We start from the raw sequence: 5,345 nt of genomic DNA, 5'->3' as shown, positions 1-5,345 counted from the left end.
CTGGGTGTATGCCGTACTGTTAAAGCAAGCTGACTTACAGTTGGAAGCTTCTCTGTGGTCTGTGCGGCGCCCTCATTAGACAGATCCTGGGTCGCCGAGACCCGGTGGTGTCCCCGGTGGTATGAGAGGTTGGTCTGTTGGGGGTGCGTGTCAGTATGGCCGCCCGCGTTCTCGGCTGGCCATACTGGCGTTCCCCAGCCGGGTATAGCTCCTCCCACTCTTTCTCCGTTCCTGACCGACGCGGCTCAGCCCGGCCAGCCGAGAACGCGGGCGGCCATACTGACACGCACCCCCAACAGACCAACCTCTCATACCACCGGGGACACCACCGGGTCTCAGCGACCCAGGATCTGTCTAATGAGGGCGCCGCACAGACCACAGAGAAGCTTCCAACTGTAAGTCAGCTTGCTTTAACAGTACGGCATACACCCAGTTCTTACACACCAAGATCCACCATCTTCCCCCATCGCATAGATCTACTAGATCCACTCCGTTCACGTCACTCCTGGTAGTTGCGCTCCTGTCCTTTGAGTTTTTATCTGCAGTTACGAATAGACAGGGTCCTCTCCCTGTAGTGAGGAGCTTTGCACACCTACTAACATCAGCCATCCCATTGAAGTTTGCCCACAGGATTGCGCTTTATCTTTTTTTGTGTTCTTAATTTGTATTAAAGTCTATCACGGAAGTGAGCTTGGAGTGGTGACTACTTTCTAAACACACATAGGGACAATGGGGAACAAAAGTAGCCACCCTCCAGGAGGAAGGACAGTGTCACCACCAATTCAGAGATGATTTGAGGATCTACAGCTGAGTGACAGACACATAAGATACATTTTTATTAAACGTTGGGATACTTGAATGTATTTTTAAGATTTACCTCCTGAGTTTTGTGTCAAGTTAAAGAGGAGAATCTGGCTGATTAGTTGCATTGGGGAAAAACTGATTGTAAAACAATATTCCCCACCTCTGTAGATTAGGCCGAAAGGGCCCTCAATACAAACCTACCTGCATAGAAAACCTTAGGATTGACATATGAATTTAGCAAAGGAGGTTTAGAACAAAGCAGTCAGGATTTACCCTACAAATAAAACACGGAGGGTTATGAGATATGAAAGATAGGGCATAGGTGGAGCACCTACTAGAATCGGACCTTCACTCCAAAACACCCATTTACATCTTAGTCATCTCCCCTTCCAAACCTAACTTTTTAGAAAACTTTTTTGGCCCACCCCGCCCCCTGCCTCCATTCTTGCCTAGGCAAGAATGACATCACCTTCTTCCTGCAGCCTCCATGGGACATCCACACCAGATATTCCAGAAGGCATCCGCTCAGGCATACACAGCGCTGCCTCATTGTGGGCCGGCTGCAAGAACCTGGAAGAGACCGCCGGCTCCCAATGATGAAAGACAGGAAGATGGTGGCACGGGACCCAGTGTGCAGAGTGCTAGATCACAACAAATCAGAGAGAATATTTCTTGAGCACAACCCAGCAGAACAAGGATGGAAAACAAATGAAAGCGGGTGAAGTTTTACCTTCAAGTAACCAGATTTATTGTTTTCTCCACTTTCAGATCCAGAGGTAATATAGCACTATAGACCTTTATATAGGAGTACTGTAAACTATAGCTTGTTCGTCCCCTCCACTCTCCATATATCAGCCCGCATACCCTTTCTTCCTCACAAGACTGCCTTGTCTCTTCCAGTCACCTTAGATATAAGCTGGTTATTGCAACTAGATAAAGAGAAATATTTGATAAAGAAGGTAAGTGAGTCACAGCTAATTGCCTAGCATACAGTGAAATAAAGCACATTTGTATTTAATCTGCATAACCTACAAGTAGAAGTATCAATCAATAAAATCTCATACAAGTGGTAGCTTCTTAATGAAATTTCAAAGTTGTTTTCAATATTTGTTAATCTGAAGCTTTCATTTGAATAATATCTGCAGATGCTGCCACAAAGTTCCTTGTGAAGGCACTTCCTGTTATGGGGTGTTAACACTGCCCCTGTCTCATAATTCTGCTCCAGCATTGTTAGCCTGTCATATGCTCTCCCGATGGAGACGACAACCACAGGTATGTTCCACCATTGTCACCATCAGTGAACCTGTCCTGGGCAATGATGTGCACAATCAATTAAATGCATGGGAAAGAGATGAAGTGGCTGCAAAGAGGTTGCGGGAGATTAGCAGCACTGAGATGCAACGGAGATGGAAAACAAATACTACTTAAATAAACAGAAACATTTTCTGATGCAGTGCTTTGGAAAAAACTCAGGCAGATATAACCTCTAAAAAGGTACATGCAAACCCAATGGCAAGTAGTAATGCAGCCATGTAAGGCAATGGAAGTATCAGCATTGCAATGGTTACAGGAAAGGAAAATGAGGGAGAAATGATAAAGGGGACATAATACCAGGAGAATTTGCTATAAAATCCCTGTGGAGGAATGCGGAACACACTACACCATGGCATTGGGTGCTCCTAGGTACATATGACTGGCACATTACACCCTGTACAGATGGTGGGGGCACATCCTGCAAACTGACAGTAGGTACTCCTAGGTGTGCAGTGCACATAAGTCTGGCACCTCATACCATGCCTTGCATAGACTGCTGGGGGCACATCTTACCCCTTGATTGTGGGTGCTCCTAGGTGTACACAGCACATATGACTGGCAAATCACACCCTGCACAGATAGATGGGGGGGAAGGGGGAAGTTGCACCTTGGCAGTGGGTGCTTCTGTAGGAGCAGTGTACATCTGACTGGCACTATTTACAATGCCCCTCACATGTGGCTGGGGCATGTTCTGCACCTTGACTCTATCTGCTCCCAGGTGAACAGGACTGACTGGCACCACACACATTGCCTCTCACAGATGGCTGGGGCATTTTCTGTACCTTGGCTCTATCTGCTCCTAGATGTGCAGTACAGACTGGCCCCATACATACACATTGCCCTGCACATATGGCTCCATCTACGCCTTGACTCTATCTGCTCCTATATGTTCAGGACAATTGGGAACTGTACACTGCCCCTCTCAGATAGCTGGGGCATGTTCTGCACCTTGGCTCTATCTGCTCCTAGATGTACAGGACCGACTGGCACCATATACACCGCCCTGCACAGATAGCTGGGAGTATATCCTGCACCTTGGCATACAGGCACCATATACGTTGTCCCACACAGATGGCTGGGGGCATACAGTATGTAATACCTTGGCTCTAACTGTAATACCTTGGCTCTAACTGTTCCTAGATGAATAAGGCAGACTGGCACCATATATGTTGCCACGCACACAGATGGCTGGGGCATATTCTGCACCGTGGCTCTATCTGCTCCTACATGTACAGGACAGACTGACACCATATACACTGCCCTGCACAGATAGCTGGAAGTATAGCCTGCACCTTGGCATACAGTGCAGACTGGCACCACATACATTGCACTGAACATATGGCTGGGGGCATACAGTACAGACTGGCACCACATACACTGCCCTGCACAGATGGCAGGGGGTATATCCTGCTCCTTGGCATACAGGACAGACTGGCACCACATACATTGCCCTGCCCAGGTGGCTGGGGGCATACAGTATCCTGCAGCTTAGCATACAGGACAAACTGGCACCACATACATTGCCCTGCACAGATGGTTGGGTGCATACAGTATCCTGCACCTTGGCATACAGGACAGACTGGCACCACATACATTGCCCTGCACCGATGGCTGGGGGTATATCCTGCACCTTGGCATACAGGACAGACTGGCACCACATACATTGCCCTGCACAGATGGCTGGGGGCATACATTACAGACTGGCACCACATACATTGCCCTGCACAGATGGCTGGGGGCATACATTACAGACTGGCACCACATACATTGCCCTGCACAGATGGCTGGGGGCATACATTACAGACTGGCACCACATACATTGCCCTGCACAGATGGCTGGGGGCATACATTACAGACTGGCACCACATACATTGCCCTGCACAGATGGCTGGGGGCATACATTACAGACTGGCACCACATACATTGCCCTGCACAGATGGCTGGGGGCATACATTACAGACTGGCACCACATACACTGCCCTGCACAGATGGCTGGGGGCATGCAGTACCCTGCACCTTGGCTCTATGTGCTCCAAGGTGTGCAGGGTACAGCTGCCTGGCGCTCTACAGACGGCGGCCGGGAAGAGGCTCGCATGTCTGGGGACAATCTAATGTGCGCTCTATTCATTTGTGCTGGCTCTGGGGCCCAGGCCCCGGGCTGCTACACTCCTCCCCATCCGCCTTAAAGGCGCAGGGAGACACCACGTCGGCCGGACAGGCATAGCCCGTCACTCTGGCCCGCTGTAGAGGCCAGCGAAAAAGAAAGATGTCGGCAGTTTAGCTTACATTAACCCCGCCGCTGCCAATCCTCCTGTCCCTTAAGGCGGCACGGCCTTCTTTCCCCCCACCCACGGCGGCTCGCCGTCCGGACACAGAGCGGATCAGGCGAAAGGGTGACGCGTTCCTACTCACCGGATCTATATTCTTATTTAACGGTTCCCCTTTAAGCGGCGGTGGCGGACGCCCTCCCCTGTGATTCCTCCGCTCCTCCTCCCTCCCTCTCACTTACCGGCTCTCCATCCGCCTCCCTCCGCAGGCTCCCGCACACCCACAATGCAATGCGCTCAGCACACGCACACCCTCACTTCTACTTTCTCCGAGTCAGTCAGCTCGCTGTGTACAGTCACTTGGTATTCTTTGTCTCGGTACCGGGCTGCTGTGCATAACTGCAGGCTGACCTTTTATCACAGGGACAAGGGGGGCTCCTCCGTTCTATCACTTTACAGAACACTCCAGAGTGAATGGATCATTGCCCTCCTGTGTGTTTATAAATAACCTCGGAGGAATGTTGAGAAATCATTTTCTGTTTACAGTATAAAATATAATAAAACTATAAATATGACAGAACCACACAAAACACCGCCCGCCGGTGCACAGCGCAAGTCTCTAACTTTGCATCAGTGGTCAGTGCAAAACTATAAACATAGCAACACGCCGAGCGAATGTCGGCCGATTCTTGATGACTGTGTCTGCCGCCTTCCGCCCAGCATCCTTCAATTTAAATAAAATCAAAGGAGAGAATGTTGGCCAAACAGCAACTTACATCCAATCAGATGCCGGCACCGTGACAGCTGGCGGGGCGACTGTCAAAATACAACAGCCACAGCAGGAGATTCCTCCATCAATGCTGTTTAACATGGATGGGGGAATCTGTCAGTATACTCAGATTATAGGAGAATTATGAGGTGAGTGATTTTCACTCAGCCTCATAACAATGAAATGTCACA

At 49.6% G+C, this 5,345-nt stretch overlaps 1 protein-coding gene across 3 annotated transcripts in view; it reads right to left on the bottom strand.

Annotated features, from left to right (window-relative positions):
- The window catches only part of SEPHS1 (selenophosphate synthetase 1), a 55,905-nt gene extending 51,184 nt beyond the window's left edge, over window positions 1–4,721 (bottom strand). Inside the window, exon 1 of one of the 3 annotated variants that reach the window (XM_018553745.1) lies at window positions 4,628–4,721. The gene's annotated coding sequence lies outside the window, so the exon portion shown is untranslated. The other 2 variants (XM_018553746.1, XM_018553747.1) reach the window with 2 other exon arrangements.
- Between the last annotated feature and the right edge of the window lie 624 nt (window positions 4,722–5,345).

Source organism: Nanorana parkeri, unplaced genomic scaffold (assembly GCF_000935625.1).
Source record: "Nanorana parkeri isolate BGI_ZX_2015 unplaced genomic scaffold, ASM93562v1 scaffold128, whole genome shotgun sequence".
Taxonomy (NCBI): Eukaryota; Metazoa; Chordata; class Amphibia; order Anura; family Dicroglossidae; genus Nanorana; species Nanorana parkeri.
The sequence above is the reverse complement of the archived record's forward strand: the minus strand, read 5'-3'. Positions and strand labels throughout refer to the sequence as shown.